The sequence below is a fragment of the Dipodomys spectabilis genome, unplaced genomic scaffold (assembly GCF_019054845.1).
Source record: "Dipodomys spectabilis isolate Male_0828 unplaced genomic scaffold, ASM1905484v1 ptg000235l, whole genome shotgun sequence".
Lineage (NCBI taxonomy): Eukaryota > Metazoa > Chordata > Mammalia > Rodentia > Heteromyidae > Dipodomys > Dipodomys spectabilis.
In genome coordinates this window covers 2,612,650-2,637,372 of record NW_024870912.1, presented here as the reverse complement: position 1 = coordinate 2,637,372, position 24,723 = coordinate 2,612,650, and the positions used below count along the sequence as shown (strand labels likewise).

General features: G+C 38.3%; 1 protein-coding gene across 1 annotated transcript in view; it reads right to left on the bottom strand.

Moving 5' to 3' along the window:
• The window catches only part of Arhgap28 (Rho GTPase activating protein 28), a 166,156-nt gene that overhangs the window by 106,368 nt on the left and 35,065 nt on the right, over positions 1–24,723 (bottom strand). The gene's annotated exons all lie outside the window — the stretch shown is intronic.

The window sequence follows — 24,723 nt, the reverse complement described above, 5'->3', positions numbered from 1 at the left end:
TCCTTAGTCAGTTTATAAAGAGTAGCAAATCTTTCCCAAGTTTGGAGTCTGCCTTCTCAGAATGTTATTAGTACAAGCTGAGCTCTAACTACTTAGCTGTTATCTTAGGAAACCATGCTCAGTGGTGGCTAGCTGTGTTGATGAAGGTTAGAAGAACATCTAGGTCCAATCACTCTCGAGTGTAGCCACCAGATTGGAACAATGCTAAGAAGAGACCTCATTCAAAATTAGCATCTTTTCCCTCCTTCATCTTCTTGCAGTTTTTACCTGTAGCAATGTCATTGTTCATTCTCATACTTCACGTCTAACCTGCAAGTTTCCAGCAATCTTGGTTGATGGCATCATTTAACACTTCTTTCTTCTTAGCTCTCCCTGTTGGACAGGTCCACAAACCAGATGCATATCTTCTGTTTTGTTGGACTCCCACTGTCCCAGTGTATGGCAAAGATGTCTCTAGGCTACTGTTCTACCTAAATGATCTATGCCTATTTTAATCATCCACATACCCTTGTAAGAATTATGTTGTTTAAACAAACATCTAAGAACATCATTCTCTTATTAACAATCATTTGATGATGTTGTTGGGAGGATGTTCCAAATCTTTAGCTCCTATAAATATTCCTTTACAAACCTGCCCTATCTCCTATCTGACTCTTACTTCAATTTAAAAAATGTTAAAATTTGTCCATTGTGACATAACCAAGGATCCCAGGAGTAGTCTACTGAGTAGGAGCCAATGGGGACAATATCTTATAGCAGCTTAGAATGAAGACTTTGGCAGTGAGACTGATGTGAACTGAATCACAGATCTATTACTTTCTGATGGAGTAACCTGTGTACCACTGCACACCCATTTCTCCATGTCCTTTTTTTCTTTTTGTCATGGGGCTTGAACTCTGGGCCTGGGCGCTATCCCTGAGCTCTTCAGCTCAAGGCTAGCACTCTACCACTTGAGCCACAGTGCCACTTTCAGTTTTCTGTTGGTTAATTGGAGATAAGAGTCTCATGGGTTTTCTGGCCCAGGCTGGCTTTGAACCATGACCCTCCTGAGTAGCTAGGATTACAGGCATGAGCCATCGGTGCCAGGCCATTTGTCTTTTTTAAAAACATAACTAAATAATATAATGTGTTAGCTACTACAATCCTCCTCATCTCGAGGTAAACTTATGTCTACTTTTTAATATGAAGCAATTTTTTTCAAAGAATAAACACTTTGAACAAACAGTTTTGTTAGCTAATTGATGATGGCTTCAAGGTTGTATCCTTTGGTCTCTAGAGCGCCTACAAAATGATAGAGAAGATGGTTCAAATAAGTTTGTAGTTATTAAGAACTATCCTGAGAGCTGGGAGTGTGCTTGCCTAGCATGCACGAAGACTTGGCTTCAATTCTTCACTACCACATAAACAAACAAACAAAAAAGCTGGATGTGGCACTGTGGTTCAAGTGGTAGAGTGCTAGTCTTGAGCGAACAAAGCTCAGGGACAGTGCCTAGGGGCTGATTTCAAGCCCCAGGACTGGGGGGGGGGGGGCTATCTTGAACCAGGTGCTACTGGCTCATGCCTGTAATCCTAGCTACTCAGCAAGCTGAGATCTAGAAGATTATGTTTCAAAACTAGCCCAGGCAGAAAAGCCTTAGAAATCCTGTCTCCAATTACCCAGCAAAATGTCACAGACTTGAGTCATGGCTCAACTGGAAGAATATCAACTGTGAGCAAGAAAGCCCAATAGGCATAATAAAGCCCTGAGTTCAAATCTTGGTGCTGGCAAAAACACATTAAAACACACACACACCAAAAACTATCTTATTTAGGTTACCTAAGTTTTCTATACCACTGACAGTAATTAACTAAGTATAGGACTTTTTTTTTTTTACAACATGCCTTCTATGATTATTTTATTATTGCTGTATTTTATCACTATATAAGCTTATGAGTTCACATATTTCACTTTATAATTCTATAGCTTCTTAGCCCAAGAGACATTCTTGGTACACTTTCACTGAGGTCTGAGTCATCAGGTTAAGGACTGCTAATCTCTATAAATGTGGAAAGGTAAAACATATAGGGTTTTTGTGTTCCTGGACAATGACACATTTTCAAGGGAATAAGAATTAAGTTTTATCAAAGGAAAAAAATGTTTACAGTTTCTTTTGTCATGCTGTACAAAACAAAATGCAAATTAGCATGCCACCAAAGTATATAATTACAATTAGACTTTTAAAAATTATTTTAATTATGTTAATACATATAATAAAGGATAATAAAGCCCTTATCAAAAATGTTCTGGGTTTCATTCTCAAACATACTGGGACATCTTGGAGATGTGATTCAAGTTTAGATAGTCTAAACACCAACGTTTTGGTTTTTTTGGCAGTACTGTTTTAAAAAAAAAATTTTACTTTATTGTAGAGGTAATACACAGAAGGGTTACAGTTGCATAAGTAAGGTAATGAGTACATTTCTTGTTGAACATTGTTACTCCTCCCTCATTTTTCTCTCACTGCTCCCCCCCAGCTCCCCCATCTAAGTTATAAAGTTTATTTCCAACATAATGTCTTGTGAGTATTGCTGTTGCATTGGTTCACCCTTTGTGCTTTGTTTTACCATTTTGTTGTTCCCCCCCTTCCCTTCTCCAAATCAGATAAATGTGTGTGTATAAGTGTGTACACACACACACACACACACACATACACACACACACACACACACACACGGTACCAAAATCAAAAGCAGTGACAACAGTACTAGGTTTTGAACTCGGTGCTTCTAGTACAGGGCATGCCTGGCAGGTATTCTGTCACTTGAACCACACCTCCACCGTCTAAAGCTCTGCTTTAGGTTATTTTTTAGATACGGTCTTGTACTTTTGCCAGCACAGGCTTACACCACGATCCTCCTATCTATGGGCTCCCAAATAGTTGTACCCACAGGTACAGGTCACAACATTCTATTGTTGGTTGAGATGAATCATCACTAACTTTTAGCACCACTGTACTTGGCCCAAGCATCAAGTTCCTTTATGCTTTATAAATACCCTCAACACAGAAACTGAAAGTAATTTTATACAATATTTTTAGTGTGTCTGAATTGTTACTATAATTGGTCACATAAGATCGTGTGCAATTTTTCATTTATGATGAAAAATTGTTGACTCTCAAAAGGTCCTGGATTTTGGAGTATTTCATAGTTTTCCAATAAGGGATACTCAACCTGTAATCATGGTTCCTTGCTTAGAGGTTACATTTCACTTGCCTCTGATCTCTAGTAAAGGATAGAGCTAGGACTGCAGCTAAGTTGTTCATTCCCAGAGTCTTTGTTCTTAACTGTAGGTGCTAATTGTTTTAAGATAATGCTTTGAGAATTCAAAGAAAGGACAAAGTACTTCCTATAAAAGCTTCAGAAAGACCCTAAGGAGAAGGATAGCAAGATTCTGACTGAGAGAGATGAGGCATACATGATATGCATTATAGGCAGAAGTCCTAAGTGAGCAAAGAAAGGTACACAGCCAGGGGAAAGTCTGGGAAGGGGTGGAGAGGAAGCACAATTGGCTGTGGCTGGTGAGGCAGCCTAAGTGGGTTCCAGAGACCCTTTGTATTCCCAGAAAAAGATGTACACTTTAGTAGATTTTGAAAGTCCTCTGACTTTTTCTCAACAAACTCCCATGAGCAGAAGGACTATTTGAGAAGATTTATTAACAGTTGTCCAAAGCTTAGAGAAATCTTTTTTTGGCATAATTATTTTCCTTAGTAGTCTAATAGATTATTTTGGACAACAATATAAAAATCAAGACATTTTCAATTAGAAGGACTCATGGACCAAAAACTAAAAGGACAAATGGTAATAGAAGTGTGAAGCTCAGAGATTTTAGCTGGACAAGTATTAAGATGACGGCTTGCTGGCAGGGGTACAGTGTGTGTGAAAAAGATCACGGGATTCTGGCCAAGTGCAACTTCAGTACATGCCAACAGCAATACATGAAATGACTTGGTCCCTAAGTAGCATGTGAATATAGCATACAGAAAGTGGAGAGAAATGTCTCAAGTGTGGCAGAATTGGAATTCTGCCCCAGAAACCACATTTAAGGGGGATTGTCAACAGGCCTGACAACTGCAAGGCAAAGTCAAAGAGGGACTTTAGGGAGGCCAAATCACACTGGAAAAATGTGACAGCAATAGGGAAATTAAGAAGGCACCAGGGAAGTGAAATTTCCTTTGTCCAAGTATTTCAGGAACTGTCTTAGAGAACAAGATGTATGTAGACTTCTGATTCAAAACAGAACCAATTTAAAAGGAATATAAGGAGAATCAATACTCAAAGCCTTCTCTCCCTTAGCTTGTGGGAGGTAGAATCCTGCAGAGGAAAAAGAAACAATCCTACCCAGTGGGAGGGTCCACAGGCCAACAGGAGACAAAGCAATGATTTGTAAAGAATAGCCCTCTGGCTAAATGGGGTAGAGTATAAATATTAAGGTTAGAGATCTCCAAGCAAGCTCTTTAGGAATGGGGGGGTGGAGGTGGGGGTGGGGTGGAGTAGGAGGTGGTTAAGGAAGGAGGGGAGTTAAAGACCAAGCTCCAAGAAGAAAAGGAGTAGGGTGGAATCTGAGATTAGTTGACACATCAAAAGTGGCCAAGCAACAGGCCAAAAGGCAAATCTTTAGCAATAATAAGTATATGACTAAAAATGTCAAATGAATCCTTCACGGCTTAAGAACATACAATAATTCTCAGTGATATATTCCTTCTCAAAATGAGAATCCCTTTCCTTCTTCTGTCCCAACAATGGGCACATACCATACATATAACAATGCACACACAGACACAGACACAGACAGACAGACAGACAGACAGACAGACAGACAGACAGACAGACAGACAGACACACACACACACACACACACACACACAGAGAGGAAACTGAGACCAGAGGAATTCCATCAGTGAAACAACCCCTCACCTGCACCCCCAGATTATTCGGTCTTCTGCTATTTCTACTGTGAGCTCACAAGGTTTTTTTGTTTGTTTGTTTGCCTAGCCTAAAAAACAGGTAACATATTTTGTCATTCACTCAGCATTGTGTGGGTAAAAGAATCTAGGTTCCCAGGACAAATATACTGTTTCCCCTTGTTATTCTGACATTAAACTGCACAAACTTGTGCCATATTATTACTGTAAACTGTGGCTGGCCTGTTGAATTAGTACAATGTCTGCACACTGAATAGTACTGAGTAACAGCACTTCCTGTATACATCTTCAGAAATAATAACTTTATGAATTGGCCAAAAAGGAGCTGATTGTTGACAAATGTAAGCAAGCATTGAGACTCTATCTAAATGGAGGAAATCTGGACAAGGTAGCATCCCAGCTATGCCTGGAGGCCAATTGTGGCAGATTGAGGGCTTACACGCAGGCAGGAAACAATGGAAATAATCGGTGAAAAACAGAACTCTACAGGCACGAGTCAGTGGATTGCGGCGGCCTAGCAAGCCCAAGGTCTCAAGTTCAAACCTTGAACCTCAAAGACCATGAAAATTCGTATTTGTAAGAGATAACCAGTTACCTAATTTGAAAAAGAAATTGCTTAAGGGTGCTTCCAAAAACAACTTCCAAAAACAACTTCCAAAAACAGCTTCCAAAAACAACTAAACAAAATGAGATAAAAATAAATAAAAAGAATCATCCAGAGATGGATCATATGACACACCATACTTATGTGCGTGTGTGTGTGTGTGTGTGTGTGTGTGTGTGTGTGTGTGTGTGTGTGCGCGCGCTGGTACTGAGGCTTGAACTCAGGGCCTGGCAACTCTCCCTTTATTCTTTTCACTTGATGCTGCCACTCTACCGTTGAACCACGGCTCCAGTTCCAGCTTTTGTGTGTGTGTGTGTGTGTGTGTGTGTGTGTGTGTGTGTGTGTGTGTTTAATTAGAGATAAGAATCTCAGGTGCTTTCATGCTGGGCTTTGAACCAAGATCCTCAGATCTCAGGAGGATCCTTGGAGCCACTGGTGCCCCAATTTTTTTTTTTAAATATAAGTTTCATACTTACTGAGTAATTCAGTTGGCAAAGCACAAAATGGAAAACAAAGTATAAAACGTCATCATCATTGCCATTATTATACTTACTATTATTGTTATTATTATTGCCTCTTTCAGCCTGAGCTCATGGGCAGGCCACCATTTTCACTATGCTTGCCACAAAGCACCCTGCCTGTCATAGTCATGAAGTTATGTAGGTTTGTTGAACAGTGCACTGAGTAGGCTGCTCAGCAATCAGCTCTCCTGGGAACTGCTACCCAGCCTTGCTCTGATCACCCTTGTCCCAATTCCTTCCCAGTTTTGTTAGCATGACTTGGATGGGACCAGAAGAGAAAAACAAGGGGAAAAAAATTTCCATTATCAACTACTTAATCTGGAAGATTCAGATATTTAAACGTGAGTGAAACGTTATGCTTTCTCACTGTCTTTTAAAGCACAGCAACGGGCTGTTGGGATCTGAAGTAGCCATTTTTGTCAAACATCAAGCTGGATTCTTCAGAAGTCTAACCCAGGATGAACCTTTGGCCAAACAGGAAATACCCTTACCTGCCTGGCCCCAATTTCTCTGTGTATATTCATAAGGGAAAGGAACAAACTTAAATCTGTGTTCACTTAATCAAATACATCTGGCAAGTGAAGAATTGCTCAGACAAATATCTCTATGCTATTCCGAGACCCAGCCTGTTTGCTTTGCTTCCTTCCCTAAATTTGTTTGGTAAAGGAGCAAAGCTCCTTTATTGTCATTGAAGTCACCTAACAATGAGAACCCTCTAATCGGTATCTACATTGCCCAAACACTAATCTCAATAGCTTTTCTTTTATTTTTTGTTATCCTCAAGTTCTCCAGAGACTTTTGTATCACTAAGAGACCATTCCCTTTCTCTCATCCCCTCCTTCCTTCTGTTTACATAAGTGTAATCTTCGATCTGTGCTGTTCTTATCACCAGGCAGCAAAACCTTAAGAGAGCCCTGAGTCTGCAGTGTTGTCTTCCCAGATACCGAGGAATGGCCACTCTATGCCTGGACTATAATAATACTGTATGGCTTGGTTGAACTGTTTTCACTCTCTACTTTGGAAATTTTCCAGACCGGGTCTGTGTTTACGTCAGCAGCACTGATTCAAAACATTACCCTACGGGCTTTAAGCGGGCTTTAAAACACATTCCTGTAGTCAGCTCAACTAGGGTCAACAGGAGTTCTTCCAGTAAATCTTGTCCCTCTACCTGTTATCCAGAGGTAATGACTTCCTTTTAGATCATCTCATCAGTTTAAAAAAAAAACTCAGGCAGAACCTTGGCTAATTGATCTCTGCATTATTGTGCCATTCTCTTCAAATTCCATATCTGTTAATGATTCTGATTGCTGAGGTAGCAAAGTGGGGCATTTTCCTCCCTTTGGCTATAAGACAGAAAAAGAAAAGTTTCTTATCTATATACTCAAATCTAAATATGAATCGTGTTAAACTTGCTTTTGATTAGCCTGGTGATTCAATTAAGCTCTTGGCTTAGAGTTTAACAAGAGACTTACAAAATCTGTCAGTAAAAGGTAGGCCCAAATACAAAGGGGGGAGGGAAGGAGAGCAGTCATTATGTTCAGAATTATGGGTGCTACTAAAAAGAAACTACGCAATGTGAATTTCCAAACAACTCCAACTCACAAATATAAAGCAAATTAATTAGCTCATAAAGTTAAAGCCACCCAATTTAATCATAATCATCAAAGCACATGCTAAATGATTATTTTCACAGGTTAGTACATCAAGCTAATGCATCATCCTAGGCATTGTGCTGAAAATTTAGATCCCCCTCATGGACAGTGGCTAACCCCTAAACAAAACTCTCATCCAGCCCTGCATATACTACATATACACACAAACAACAAGCCATCATCAAGGGCTACCCAAAAAAGAGGTTCCAGGGGGACAAAAAAGACTACTTTTTTAAATTTCAAAATGCACTAGTAAAACTACTTAAAAACAATAACGCAACTATAAATGAAGCTTTGTAAATATAAACATACTACCACCATTTTTAAAAAAGGCAACCCTCTGAAGTACAGGATTCAATTTTATTTAAAGAAAACACAATCCAAATAAACTGTGAGTAGTAAGATGATGTCTCTCCTTCCTTCCCAAGCAACACAAAGGACAAGAGCCTGCACTAGGAAGTCATTGACCAGGGACCATTTGGATGACAATGCTTTACAATATTACAAGAATAGGCAAATGAATCCCATGCATGCCTTTCTGAGTGGAGCAAACATCTGTGTTTGTGGATGTGGAGCCCCTTCAGTCACACTAACAATGTCTTTGGATGCAGGAATGAATTCACTCTTACTTTAATCAGGAAGAAGGTGAGGGAGGACTAGGCAGAGAGCAGGAACAGAAGAAATGGACAGAAACAATTCATACAAATCTCTGGGCAGAACCCTGCTCTAGGCAGTCCAGAACACAGATTCCCTACTCACCTGTGTGTAAAGGACAACAGCCAGTATTGGCTTCTACCCTTTGTTCCAGAGGTAATAACTTGGAAAGACTTGGAATACATTCATTCCATTCAAGGGTAGAAGAGCTTGCTAGGGCAACAGAAGTAACTTCAGAAGAGGCTTCTAAAATTAGATAATTATCTGGAACGATTGGACTTGATAGTTTCACGTCTTTAGCACAGAAACAGGAATTGGGATCAAAAGCTTCTAAGCCATTCATTTTGAGGCATTATTAAGATCCCATTTTAACTAGTCTCTTAAAATTAGTAACATGACTTATCCACTTTCATATTTGAGTTTTAAAGACTTCATCAATACTATTTAACAAAAATCAACTTTGAAAGGTCAAAAAAATCACAATTTACTACAACATAACATGATGTATCCATACACTATTAATAAAACTATAAACCACCTACGCATTCACCTAAAACTGGATTTTAAAAAAGTGCTCAAAACTACTTTGCTCTCGTCCCTTCACTATTAAGCAAAAGAAAAGAAGCAGTCTACCGAAAGAAGTCTGTTGCTCAAGTCAGTGAATTAGGAAGTACTCACTTAGAACCTTACCTTTCAGCCAGTTGGAAGTCTGGGGCTGAGCTTCTCAAGGTAGAAGCACAAAATTCCTGTGCAGGGGTATGTCCTCATGGCCTAGAGGCAGCGAGCCCATCCCAGACCCCTCACACATGGCTGAGTGCTGCCACAACCTCCTGTAGGTAAGAAGTGACAGCTAGCCCCTTGCAGGGCCAGAAACAAAGGGTGGTGGAGTTCCTAGGCTAAGTGGAGAATGAATTCCCTCTGCAAGGAGCTATTTAAAGAGGTGGTGCCTCCGGACAAATGCTGCTTTAGAGCCTTCCTGTTTGTGTCTCAGCTCCAACTTCCATCCATTTCCTAAGGAAAAAGGCAAAGTGCAATCAGCCTGGGGAAACCCATGTAGTGTATGTGGACCCTTTTCCCCTTCTTTCTACTCTCCACTCAGCTGGCAAGAGGCTTTATTAAAAGCACTTTCAAAATAAAAGTTTTAAAAAGCTGCATCAGTTGTGAGTTAATAAATGCCTCTAGTCTTTAACATAAACTATGGAAGGAATTAATGGATGATTAATTATATATATCATAAATGTATCATTTACATATACATACATATATACTGTAATATATATATATATATATATATATACACACACACATATATATATACTGTAGAAACAACGGGGTCCATCGTCAGAAGCTTTGATTCAAAAGTATTTTGCCATTGACTAGTTTAGGAAATTCACATCTCTCTGTGGGCTTTGATTTTTCCATCTTAACAAATGGCACTGAGAATATGTACAGAAGTATCCTGAGAAATGCATAAAGATGAAGTAAAATATACCACATTTGGCCTTATATAAAAGACTTATCAGAGGGCAACTGACATGTATAAAGCTCTGGATTCAATCCCAGCACAAAGAGAAAAAAAAGATAGGATGATAGAAGGAATGAAGAAACACACACACACATATGGTGAGAGAGAGAGACAGAGAGAGAGAGAGAAAGAGAGAGAGAGAGAGATATGGGGGGAGGGGGAGAGAGATAAAGGGTGGGAAGAGAGAAAGAAGGGAGGGAGATTATAAAGAGAAAAAGTTAGATCATGCTATGTAAACTTACATCATGGTATTCAACATCCTAATGGTAGCTACACAATTATGTCATCAATAATTACATAAAGGAGCTAGCATATTTCCCTCAAAAACTATATTATATAGGCTGCGGATGTAGCTCACTTGTTGCCTAGCATGCTGAGGGTCCTATGGTGAATAAACAAAATTCTATTATGAATGCATCTGTTTGCTTGTGTTTTCTGACTTCTCCATAAGCACTGAGGTTTCAGGTGGAGTAGAAATGTCATTTTGTTAAGTCAATTTAACATTTCCAATGCCAAAAACTGTTCATGGCATATATTAATGTACAATAAATAATTGTTAAGTGAATGAATTGACAAATCCTTCGTTTTCAAGCATAGTACCTTTCAGATAGGCCGAAAAATCTCAAATGTAAAATGCTCCAAAATTTGAAACTTTCTGAGCACTGCTCAAATCTGCATTTTTGAATTAATTTCTAGAATAGGAATCAAGCAGTTGCTTGATAACTCTATACACATATTCCAAAATCTGAAAAAAATGTCAACTTTAAAACATTAGATCAAATCTCACACATTGTGGGTAAGGTATATCAATGTGTACTTATTGGATTAGAGAATGAATACAGCCATTGTCTTTGTTGTTGTTGTTGTTAATGTACTGAGCACAAGCCAGTAAAAATGAAATGGAATAGAATTTAAGTCAAGTTGAACCTCTTGCAAACAACTGTGATAAGCAGGATTGCCTGTACTGTTGTTCCTCATATGCTAATGAATTAATTCACTGAAAAAAGAAGTTTAGTTTCAAAACAAGTAGGCTCTTTTTTGTTGCCCTTTAAATTCTAATTTGGTGGCAGTGGGGCTAACTAATTCTTATTTTTAAGAATGTTTCCAAGACAAAAAGGAGGAGGCACATGCTCCCTTGTGGTTCACATGATCCTACTACTAATATTTAATAAAAGGAGCTGAAAGACCGGATAACCTCCAGGCTGTAAAACAATGTGTTTTATTTGGGGTTTTCACATTATTGGCTGAATGTAGGTCCAGTCAGATCAATTTCTTCATGCCTGTTCATTACAGAAGAAAGTGAGTAGTGGAGATTAGTCGTTTTATAAAAATTGCCAAGGAAAAAAGGATCTTGGATCTGAAAAGATCATGTGAACATAACTCCCTTCTACTTCTCTACCTCCCTACTTTCCCTCTCTCTTTGCTACCACTTTGTAGATAAGACAGGAACCATCCAACTACAGATCTTGCAGTTGATGCTAATGGAAAACAAAGAATTAAAGTTGCTCATCTGGAAGTAGTTTAGTTCCAAAAAATAGAGATGAATTTCATTACCTCATTATTTAAAATATCAAGTGATATAAGCTGGCCCCCAGTGGCTCAAGCTTGTAATTCTAAATATTCAGGAGGCTGAGATCTGAGGATTACAATTTGAATTCAGCGCAGGCAGGAAACTCTGAGACTCTTATCTTCAATTAACTACCAAAAAACCAAAGTGGAATTGTGGCTCATATGTAGAACACCAGCCTTGAGTGAAAAAGCTAAGGGACAGTACCCAAGCCCTGAGTTCAAGCCCCAGTACTGAAATACACACACACACACACACACACACACACACACACACACACACACACACAAATCAAGATATGAAATAAATGTTCTATAGATTTCGAACAGTGAAAAATGGATGTCTCAAGAACAGATTGTTAGTTATATAAAAGCAGAACTGGCCAGGTAGTAAGTAGTGTAGTGGTACATCTCATGCCTAGCATTTAGGAGACTCTGGGTTTCATCCCCAGTTCTGCAAAACAACAAGGACAACAAAACCCAGAGAAACAGAACTGACTGCTTTTAATAAGTATCTAGAGTAGATCCTTGATATCCACATGTACAGGGTTCTAGGAGACTGCAAGAGGGATAAAAGGCACACGCTCAGGATGCATAGAGTTCAGTGCTATACTGCAGATGCTTGATTCACTTTTGCCATTTAATTTCCACTAAAACAAGCCATCTTCCAACAATTCTCAGATGTTCACTTTATCACTTCCATTAAGCACATTCACTTTTACCTTGCATTTTGGGGCAGATTTTCATAAAATTAAGGGCATGGAAGAGAAACATCCTGCAGATCATAAACACAACTGATGATGAAATTGAAGTTTTAACCCCTCGGCCAAATTCCTGGGCTTCTACATGCTATGTCCAGCCATTTACCCGATATACCAAAGAGATATGGTGAAGGGCAGAGAAAAGAAATGTACTATTTGGAAAGGGAAGCCATGGGCAAAGAGACACTTTAGGTCTTCCTTAACCATCTTCCAGGTACAGACATAAGCTATAATTTTACACAGAAAAAGAATTAAAGTCAGGATACATAAAGGTATACATAAATAGTCCCAGTCACAGGTATGTTCCAAGAAGGTCAGAAGTGGCCAGAGCTGGCATTGGAGATCGTCTACAGTCTATTGTCTCTGTATTGGTTAGGTGGGCAACTTTTTTTTTTTTTTTTAACAATAAATCATGACCTTCTGGGTGATAGTCTAGTTTCCTGTCTGCTCCTTCATAGCTTCCAAGATGGCTGTAAATTGACTACAGGAGAGAATGGCTCAGAGAGAAGGAAATCGATACAAATGGAGGCAGGGGTGACAAGCTTTCCCCTTGTTTTTAGCTAATTTGGGGCCCTTAGCAAGAGCAACTGTTAATCCTGTGTTACAATAATGCAGAATGGACAGAGTGCTTCTCCTATCAACTGAACTGTGTAATGCTGAGGCAGGAAATTGAAGATTTTGGTTTTGAAATTTCTTTTTGATTTTTAAAATTTGATATTATTTTGTGATCGTGCTTGGTTGGTCCAAACCACATTATAAATCCAAAAATCAGATGAGGTTACTGTATTCTCTTTATGTTTTTTTTTTTTTAATTCAGAGGTTCAGAGTCCAGGACTAGGTTCATCTATACACACTTCCTCCTAAGTCTCCAGTGACTGGGCTGCCCACTGCTATAAGGCATTTTTTAATTGAATAATTAAAGATTCTAAAGATGCTCTGGAGAGATTTTAACATCTACCAGCTGACAGGGAGGCTTTCTCACCTTACAGTTAGCCTCTGGCTGACAAATACCAGTCTACCTAGAGCTTGTTGTTTCAACTACACAGGGTTATCAGATGTGGCTTCAAGGTGCCTCCTGGAATATTCTCCAGTGACCCGAGGGAAGTGGTAGGAAGGTGGATTATGGAATCTATCATCCTGTAGACAAATTTTGTTGTTGTTATTGTTTCTGGTTGCTAAACTCTCTATTCTTGGAAGCATCTAGAAAGTCTGACATCTCTCTGCCCCCAATGTTGATGAACTGCCAGCTAAGTTCCTGCAGAATTGCTTTACTATTATTGTGAGACTGAAGATAGCATCTTGTACTGTATTTGGTCAGCAAATATAAATATAACTTCAGATTCCTGGTCAAAGGGCTTTGTGATAATTCTACAATTAATTTAGTCCCATATGTCTTAATTTAATAAGATTTATCGAACATCTGGTACTTAGCGTAATTAATATTTGTTAATAAACATTTTCTATACAACACATAAAAATCAGTCTTATAAAAAAAAGATAATTTATAGGCATGACTAAAAACCAAACATTACAGAACATATTATCCCCAAATCATCAATGTCTAGGTATGTACAGAGCAAGAAATAGAGCAAGAAATTATTTTTCTCCCCTTTGGAAAAAGGATAGAGATTTTCTAAAAATAAACATCAGTCATCATCACTTCTAAGAAGTAAAACAAAGTTAAACTGGAAAGTATATCTTCTTGATAAATGAAGTATTTTAGGTAGGGCAATTTCTTTTCCAAAATGAATAATAAAGGAGACAGTATTCCCTCCTCCTTTTCTCCCTCTTCACTCACTATGGGCAAGGGCTGTGCTGATGTCATGAAAACACAGTGGTTCCTCCATAATCATTTCAAAAACTGGTACATTATACAACAAAAAATATAGTACATATGAAGGAGAGAAAAACAGCCTATTTCAAGAACGCAGAACACGTAATATAAAAAGGGCACAGATTCAAGTCCTGGCTTTGCCATTTCCAGCTCAATGATCTCAGGCAAATTTCTTAATCTCTCTCAGCTGTCTTCTTCACATCTACAACAGAGATGAAATTGGTACCTACTCTGGGCAAAAACTAACTGAATTATGAGTGCAAATCCCTAGCAGGAAGCTTGGATTTTGGAATGCCTCAGATAGGTCTGAAATGGGAGAAAACGACTGAAGAAATATTTAAAGTACCAAGGAAATTCAAAACGGGAAAAAAATCACTCATACTAATAGATGAACTATGAGATGGGGAGATTTCCAGTCTGGAAATGGCTTTTGTGGACTTGGCACGTTGGGATATACAGTATATCACTGACCTGCATCCCTAATAGATGAAAGATGATTTGGGAACTAGTACCCAGAGAAAAAAGGAGCAAAAGATCACTTCTTATCTCCCAATTGTCAGACCTTCCTCACTTTCTGGGAGGTTCGACTATGGTTCTGATATAATCTCAGCTTGAGCTGATCCTGTACAGTCTGAGGCATTGGAATGTCTTCTCTCCCTCCCTCAAGACTGGCCCTCTCAATATTAGAGAATCTTACCAGCTATCTTACCTTCAGAGTATTCTTAGAAACTGGAACTGTTTCTGGGCATTATGGATTCAGTAGGGTTGGGTTTGCTTTCCCACCATAAACAACTAGAACATAGCATGAATTCTGTAAGAACTGTTTATAAAGATATTAGACAAAAGGAATCAGAAGGTGTGATTCCTGGGAGCAGGCGACTATAAATAAGCCCCACGGACAGATAGTGATCCAGCTTCTTCTCTGCCTAAATGCACAGCTCAAACTGCAGCACGGTGAGAGAAAGACCAAGATCACTGGCACCTTAGCAAGTTAAGGGGATATAGTACACAGACTCTGGGAGGCTAGGAAGAGTACCAGACAAGAAGGAGCTCTCAAGAAACTCATATGGGGTTTCCTTGAGTTCATTTTCGAGGTCAAAAGAACAAACATCTGTAAGTTAAACAACCTCTAAAGTTCCCCATGGGGTAGAAGACATTTGAGTTTTGATTAATAAGAACAGAAAACCTTTGTTGAGAATCTGGGGCTTTAGGTCTCAAACCTGTAAGTTTCCCACTTCTGTAAAGCTAAATCAGACTTTAAAGTAAAGGCTTCTATAGACCTGTCCTAACAAAACCTTGTATTTACCTTATATAAAACAGTAACAACAACAAAATGGCAATCAGTGTCCATCATTCAATCAAAAATTACTGCAGAAAAGCAAGAAAATAACACAGAGAGACCCAGAAATGACAGAGCTGAGGAAATCATGTAGATATACATAAAAAGAAAACATAAATATATTCAACATCTATGTTTGGCAAGAAAGAAATGAAAGAAATGGAAGGTTCAAAGTACCTTGCAAGTCTCTGAAGATTGAAAAGTTACCTGAAATAAGAATGTACTAAATGATCTTAACAGTATATTAATTAATGGCAAAAAGACCAATAGATTTTAAAATATGACAGCATAGAAAATATCCAAACTGAAGTACATAGAAGAAAAAACTGAATAGTCCCATGACCTGTGGGAAAATACAGACTGATCTGACAGGCATGTTACTGGCATCCTGGGATGGAGGCTAAGGGTGGAAAGCTGACAAAAGGACATAATGACTGGAAGTTTTCCAAATCTGTTGAAAATTATAAATCAAAGACTCAAGAAACTCAATGAACTCCAAAAATGATAACACAAAGAAAATCACAGGCATGTATATCGTACACTTGCTGAAAACCAGGGATAGAGAGACAATATTCAAAGCAGCGGAGTAGAAAAACAGATACAGTATATACAGAAGAACAATGAGAAGAATGTCTACCAACTTCTCACGAGGAACAAAAGAAGCATCAGCAGTAAAAGGACATTTTTAAAGAGCTGAGAAAAAAGTGCTCAGCCTGAAATTCTTTATCCTGTAAAATTATCCTTCAAAAATGAAGGAGAAATACTTTCTTAGACAAAAACAAAAAAACAGAGAATTCATAGGCAGGCAATTTGTACTTCAAAAAATGTTGGAGCAAGTGTTTTCAAGCATAAAGAAAATAAGACCAGATGGGAACTTGTACTTACACAAAAGAATAAAAAGTGTGGGGAACTGTAAATTGAGTTGAAAAGATTCTAAAAGAATCTATTCTCTTACTTTTTATTTCCTAAAATAAAATTGACTGTTTAAAACAACAGTAATAATTTATTATAAGATATATATCATATGTAGTAAATAAAAAATATGAAAAGCATAAAAGAAGAAAATAAAATCAACAGTCTGACATTATACATAAAATATTATTTGAAATAAAATATGGTAAGATAAAGTGGCATATTGTAAATGTTGGAGCAACCACTAACAAGTTAGAAGAGAAGAGTAGACATAAACTAGAATACTTATAAAAGCAAACAAAAATACAAGTAACCTAAAAGAATACTAGAAAAGAAGAAAATAGAGAGGGGACAGATGGCATAAATAGAAAGTACACTGCAAGAGAGTAGACTAATTTAGGCATATATGCTGTTTTTACCACACTACAATTATGAGGACAAAGGTACTGAATGGTGGAAGAGAGAGATAAGTCACTGTGCAAATACTAATAGTCAGACAGCTGGGATGGCAATATTATTGCTGACAGTTTGATTCTTGCATGAAGTAGGTCCAAGACTGAATCAGAGATTCAGGAGATTTACTCGGGAACACCCATGAAAGTTAAGGGTAGACAAGAGATTGTGATTGGGCTGGGCATGAAATAGGCTTCAGATGTCAATAAAGATCTGACCTCTGTGAACAGAGAAGGGAAAAGTAATTTGGGTAGAGAAACTATTATGGTTTGAATATGAAAGGTCCTTCACAGGCTCCTTGTGTTGATGACTAGTTCCCAGCTGAAATGGTGCTGTTTTGAGATGATCTGGCAACGAGAGGTTGGATCTTGTGAGAAGAGGCCACGTGGGGCTATTATCTTCCCCTGACTTCTTCCTGGATCCCTCTCTCTGCTTCCAGGCCAGCATGAGGTAAAGCGACTCTGCTCTACGTCTCCCCATCTTGTTTCCTTTCTCACCGTGGCTAAGTGACCATGGGCTGAAACTTTTGAAGTCATGAGCCAAAATCAATTTATACCCCATTTAAGTCTTTTCCTTGGGTATCTGTCACAGTGATGAAACATCATAAAGAGTCTCAAATTGCAACACAGGAGACCAATGTTTCCAGCAGGCCTATGGGGAAACCCCAGCAAGACCAGCCTCAAGAAAAAGAAAAGAAAAGAGACCAAACAATAACAAAAACTGGTGCTGGGCAGATATGGCTCTGCTTTAACGCCACATTAGGCCGAGTCATGGGCTAGAGAGTAGAGCCTCTGAGGAAAGACTATGGTAGACCTCTAGTGTGGCAACTGAGGCTGAAGGCCAAGAGTACGACTTTTAGGAAAGAAGTCTGGATAGCAACAGCTCTATAGCTTCCACAACTTCAGAACAAGGGAAATGACTAAAGATGAAGAAGAATATTTAATGACAACAAGATAAGAAACGAATATTCAAAAGTTGCATAATTATAACACTTCCTTTTTACTAACAGAACATATAGACAGAAAATTAGGGAAAATATAGAAAATTTAATGGCATCAGCCAAATGGACATGATGAATATTTACAGACTACATCCTACCAAAAAAGTAGAATTCCCATTTCTTTTAGCTTTACAGAGAATATCACTAAGTGAAATAAAACTCCTGGCTATATACAACGAATCTCAAATTTCAAAGGACTTTCTCATGCAATGTACTTATTCTGACCACAAGAAAATTAAAATAGAAATTCATTAAATGAAGATACTTAGAAAAAAATCCCCAAATAGTATCCATTAAATAGCATACATTTAACACAAAAATTTTTTAAATTCCAAGCAAAATTAGAAAATATCTTGAACTGAGTAGTAAGAAAATGACAAAATACCAGGATCTGAAGGATTCAAGCAAAGCAATACCTAGAGAGAAATGTATAGAAATAAATGCTTATATGAAAGCAGAACAGAGAATAAAAATCAGTGATCTACCTTAGAGAATTGAATTAAAGAATACATTAAACCCAATGCAATTATAAGCTAATAATTAAGACAAGGGCTAGAATCAATAAAAGACAAAGTAGGCAAATGATAGCGAAAAATAAATATTTTAAAGCAAGGTTTTAAGTGATGCATAAAACTGATAAATAGCTAGAGTTGATTTTTTTTTAAGACAAAAATCACCTGTGTCAGAAAAAGGAAGATTGTGCCAAGCTGCAAAGAAAATATGGATGAGAGACCGTCAGAAAAAGGAAGACTGTGCCAAGCTGCAAAGAATATATGGATGAGAGACCCCTTCCATTTCATAGTAAGAAAGCAGAATTACCTTAACAACAAAATTGTACAAAAATATTACAAAAAGAAAAGCCTACATTTGGACATCTTTTATGAACAGACACAAAATCCTCAACAGCATTAGGAAACCAAACCCAATACTACTTTATGACATTGGACCTGACTGTTAAAGTCTGCTGCAATAATTAGTGTTGAGTCATACTTTTTTTCTTGTCTCACTGTAAATCTACCAGATGCTGGAGGGGAAGACTTGAATTGTACTGTTTTAAACTCAGTAGTAGGAGTTTGCTTGATTAGTACACTCTACTACGGCCTTAGGCAATCAATAACAGGCTAGAAGACCCCCACCACCTGCCATTTTAGCTCAGAGGTAAGAATAGAATCTGTAGTAAATTCAGTCATTGCAGACTTGAGCTCATTAAGCACAGACATTGAACATAGCATAATCTTCCAAGAAGTTATGATTGGCTGGAATTCTAAAGCAGGCCCCCAAACAAAATCTAAACATCTTAGCTTGATCAGTGAACAAACACAAAGTTCAAATCCCAGTATACTGCTGCCTCACAGAGTCTGGCATGCTTAAAGATGTGTTCGTGAAGGCCAGAACCAACTCAGTCTGGCTAAGACCTTCCCTGGTTTTGTGAAGGACCATCTTCCTCTGAACTCTTTACAGAATTTGAAATCTATTATTTATTACCGTGTGCTTTATTATTCTTGCAGCTATTCTTGCAGTCATTATAAACAGTTTGAGGATAGAGATTAAAACGTCATTATCATATCTGTATACGCAGCGACAGTCTTGCTATTGTTTCCATCTTCCCTGGGCACAGGTAGAACCAATGCTCTTGAAGTGAATATAGTTCTCTTCATGATTCATAATAATCAGTATCACTTACACTTGGCCTCCTCATCTAAGCAGTGGGTGAGTGCACAGCAGGGGTCTTCATCAGATACATTCTGGAGATGTCCCTGAATGCCCAAATTTTCCAAATGAGTAGGGTGGGGTCAGGGGAAAGGGCTAGATGAATGAAGTGGAGAAGAGGGGAGGAATACTAACAAATATCCAATGTATATCCTATAAAATTAAGACCAGTGAGGGAAGGAGTGGGTAGGGGAGGAATGGGTAAGAATGTTGAAAGGTGACATTGATCAAGATACATTCCATGCACAAATTTTTGTTAAATGTCAACTCCTTTGTACAACTACTTAAAGGTAATAGTAAAAAAATTTTAAGGTGACGGTCTTACAACTTACACTGCTCTTTTTATGCAAATGAAATAAATTAACAGGCTTGTAAAGCTGCACTCAAGTTTTCACTCAATGAAAACGTCACAATTTAAAACAATTAAGTTATCAAAGAATTCAATAGCAGACATTTTACATCACATGTCTATAAATCAACACAGAATGTGAATTCTGAAATCTTCATCCAAAGTATTTTTTGACCAAGAACTTTACTTTTCCTTAAGCTTTATGTTCAGCAGTATTAGACCAAGAAGGTTTATGCAGATTAAAAGAAAAGACAAAAGGCAAATTTGGCCCTGAAGGTTCATGATTGTAATTCTAGCTACTCAGGTGGCTAAGATCTGAGGATCAAAGTATGAAGCTAGCCCAGAATCTACAATTGTCTCCAATTAACCACCAAAATAGCCAGAAGTGGAGTTGTGAGACAGTGCCCAGGCCCTGAGTTCAAGCCCCAGTACTAGCACAAAGAAATAAATAAAGGCAATGTTACGATTCAGATTGTGGCTAGGATTTAGGGTTCTCCTCAAACTCAGTGACTTCCCATTAGCCACTAGTAGTTTGTGTGGCAAGTTCCCTATAAAGTGCACAAATACCACAGGTTCAGAGAACCTTGAAATAAACAGCAAAAACAAAATAAGTACCAAAGTGACAACCGGATTTCTACACAGTGTATATATATTTTTTTAATGTCAAAGAGTCAAATATTATTTAACATCAAGGTAAGAAACAGTCACCATCTCAGCTACCTTTACTCCTTCAGCTGGAAGTCTTCATGCAAGTAAGAAATCTACATATAGTACAACCATTCTGTAGGTGGTAATTTAATATTCTGCTTTAACTTCATAGAAAATTTCTATATCAGAGAAGGTTTTATCTCAGTTATTAGGGTATTGTAATTGTCCAATAGAATGAAGGTTCATATTATTTTGAACACAAAACAAAATGAAGCTGTACTTACAAAATGCCTTTCTTCTGAAATACTAAATAGCTTCATTTCTGTTTTCTTTCCTCCTCCTATTTCTATTACTGGTAGTAACAACTTCATAACCAATACATAAGGCAGTTATGCTATAAGCTGTATGGGAGGTGAGAAGAGAAAGCCGGAGCCAAAGAGAAAATACGAAGGCAGAACTTGCAGGGAGAACTGCACATGTTCCCAAGGCAAGAATGGAATCCTTGCAACACACAGCATACTTCATTTCGACTTAGGTTTTATTCAGCAAATATTTTTGAGTGTCTGCCCAATACCAGACCCTGGATTAGAGATAAGAGGTATATTGGTGAGCTAAGACAGACAGACAGACATATTTTCTGCCTATATCACAATGACTGTTAAAAGATAACAAGCTGGAGAGGATTTGGAGAAAAAAGAATCCTTACATACCATGGATGGGAATGTAAATTATTACAACATTATGGAGAGAAGAATGGAGGATCTTCACAAAGTTGTAAACAATCTAGGTGCCAGTAGCTCTCACATCAGTAATCCTAGCTACTCAGGAGGCTGAGATTTGAGGATGATGGTTCAAAGTCAGCCCATGCAAGAAAGTCTGTGAGACTCTTATCTCCAATTAACCACAAGAAAACCAGAAGTGGCGTTCTGTCTCAAAGTGATAGAGCACTAGCCTTGAGCAAAAAAAGCTCAGGACCATGCCTAAACCCTGAGTTCAAGCCCTTTGGTGGGCAAAAAAATAAAAATAAAAATAATTGAAAACAAATGATCACATGATCCTTCAATCCTACTCCTGGGTATATTATCGAAGGAAAGGAAATAAGTATGTCAGAGGATTGTAGGGTTAGAATGATGGTAAGGACAATGAGAAAGAAATGCATAGATGAAAGACAACCAGGAGGAAAGGGAGAAAGACAGGGAGGGAGCAAGTTACTACTGAGAAGAGAATGTCATGTCTCCATTAGAAGGTAAAATTTATAGTTTTAGTTGTTTATTCAACATTGACAATTCTGTACTGCTAATTTAATGTCTGGAAACAGAACTAAAAGGATGTATTTACTGTCGCTCAGCTCACTCCTCTGCATCTCCCATCTGCTTAGAAGGAATAAAAAAACAAAAACATTCTGAATAGTTGTAGCTGATTTCTTTGTGCCTTCCATTTGACAATGACTTATCCAAGAACAAACTAAATCTAGCTTCACAACTGTTAAAACTATAGCTTCTTTCAGCTGGAAAATGCTGAACAAATGCTGGCCAGGTGTAGTGAATCACACTGTATTCCCGGCTACTCTAGTTGCAGAGGCAGGAAGATGATGGTCCTGAGGGAGGACTATCCTGATGGATGAGGAAACAGGGAAATTATATTATTTTTAAGAAGATCAATAGGGTCACTGGGTAGGAGAAAAACAAAGGAGGGGATAACAATGTTCAACAAGAAATGTACTCATACCTTACTCGTGTAACTGTAACCCCCTCGTACAGCATCTTTACAATAAAATAAAATTTTGAAAAGGGTAGGGTCACTGGGCTGGGAGTGTGGCTTAGTGGTAGAGTGCTTGCTTAGCATGCATGAAGTCCTGGGTTCGATTCCTCAGTACCACATCCACAGAAAAAGCCAGAAGTGATGCGGTGGCTCAAGTATTAGAGTGCTAGCCTTGAGCAAGAAAAGCTCAGGGATGGTGCCCTGAGTTCAAGCCCCAGGACTGGTAAAAAATAAAAAAGGAAAAAAAAAAGGGTCACACTAATACATTAAAAGCAGTAGGTAAACTGGGGGCGGGGGGGGGGGGGGATAACAGGCTCCATTCCCACCATACTTCCCTTTTGATGCTAAGTTACAAGTCAGACATAAGAAGAGTTACTTAAATCTGCCTTTTCCTTTGAAATGGTATAACGCCACAAAGTTCATAAGTGAGTAAGGCCAATAAATGAGCATAGCTGGACAAAAAACTCCTAAAACTCACCTATTGTGCTCTGTTTTAGCCAGTCTAGATACATCTCCATACTTTAGAATAATAAACAACACTCACCTCAACCACCCAGAAGTTATGAGATGACATGACTATGTGTATTCTCCCAGCTCAGAAAGTATAAAGGCTGCAGATAAAAAACACCATTTTGGAGGTTTGTAACTCTTACTTCCTTTCTCTTATCTATTTCTTCCTACTTGATTCTGTAACACGAAAATAAATCCTTGCTAAAACTCTTACCTTAAGACTATCCATTTTGTGAGACACTCTGAAATGCTTTTCCTGAGTGGATATTAAGAACCTATAATTTTGCATGGAAACAGAGAGCTGAGAGAAGCCTTCATCTATCATCCAGTAATAGACTCAGGCTGGCCCTGGGCAAAAGTCTGAGGCTTAGCTGAAAAATTAACTACATGGCAAAGGAAGGGAATATGGCTCATGTGGTAGAGTGCTTGTATAGCTAGCCAGGAGCCCTAGGTTCAAACTTTCCCCTACCAAAAAAAAAAATCTCTACACCACAAAGCCAATAATTCCAGAGCAGAAGGAGGAAATAAAGGCTGAATATACATTATTAAATTATCAGTAGAGAATGCCCTTACTTACAAGCAAGTTTTAATACAAATATGAAGATCTACCTTTCTCTCCCCTGGAGTGAAAATGTCAGTAAGCGAAAGTCCAGCTTGACAATAGGAGCACTCTGTGGATGGTTCTCCAGGAACAAACAGAGCAGAAATGACTATTAGGAGGAAATGTGCTCTGAATACAGGCTCCCAAGTCCTGTCTGTTTACAGTAAGCCATGAACAACCAGCTCTGACCACTGATAATTCTATGCCAGGGATTACTAACTCAATTACCTACTGAGGCCATCATGTCTCAAGATGCGGCTGCTTTCATGTTGTATTTCTGCTAAGGCCAGATGTTATTGACCATTTCAACAGCTTACATTGTAAACAACTATCTTTGATGACTCTCCTACAGGACACAAACATTCCAGCCCTCGAGTGCAGCCAATATCAGATGATCATATATACATGGGGAAAATGACAATAATAAAACTCAGACATGACTCCATCAAACAAGTTATCTGCTCGTCCAACAGGTTGTGCCTTTGGTGATTCTTCTCAACGGTTTAAGTGTCATCTACACCTCACAGAAAAGAGATACAAAATCAAGTTGTCTTGACTAATGATGATCGATCACATTGGGCATTAACTAGATGCTGATTAGTGTTCTATGTGTTTTACACACTCTAATCTCATCCCAGTTACTACCCTAAGAGATAGTATCACCCTTACTTTATAAATGAAAAAAAAAAATGCAGACACAGAAAAGCTTAGTCAGGATGGCAGACCTAGCCTTCAAATGCTATGTGAGCTTGAAAATAAAGAGGTGCAGCACTACCCATGCTTTTATGTCTCAGGAAGTCTTGTACTTCTATGAATCGTACTTTTGATCTTTACAAGACCTTTTAAATTTCTTTGTCTATGTGAATATAAGCTGAATTTGAGAAAATACAACACAAAGAAACAAAAATCTAGGGCCAGGCACTGGTAGCTCATTCCTATAAAGCTTAGCTATTCAGGACGGTGAGATCTGATAATCAAAGTTCAAAACCAACCCCAGATAAGAAAGTTCATGAGCCTCTTACCTCCAATTAACCACCAAAAAGACAAAAGTGGAGCTATGGCTCAAGTGTTATAACTCCAGCCTTTAGCAAAAACAAAAAAACTAAGGGAAAGCAATCAGGCCCTGGGTGCAAGCCCCAGTAGAAGCATTATTTAAACAAACAAACAAACTAAAGGTGTACCAAGGAACAATCTCTGTTTATAAACAGTCCTTGTGGCTCTCACATTTACTAACAGGCACTCTATCACTTACACTATACCTCCAGCAACCTTTAGAGAGTGTCTGGCACCAACCAAGTTTTCCATTCAGTAAATTCAGGTCGAATTGAATTACTAAATGTAAGTTCAAAATGAATGTTGTTA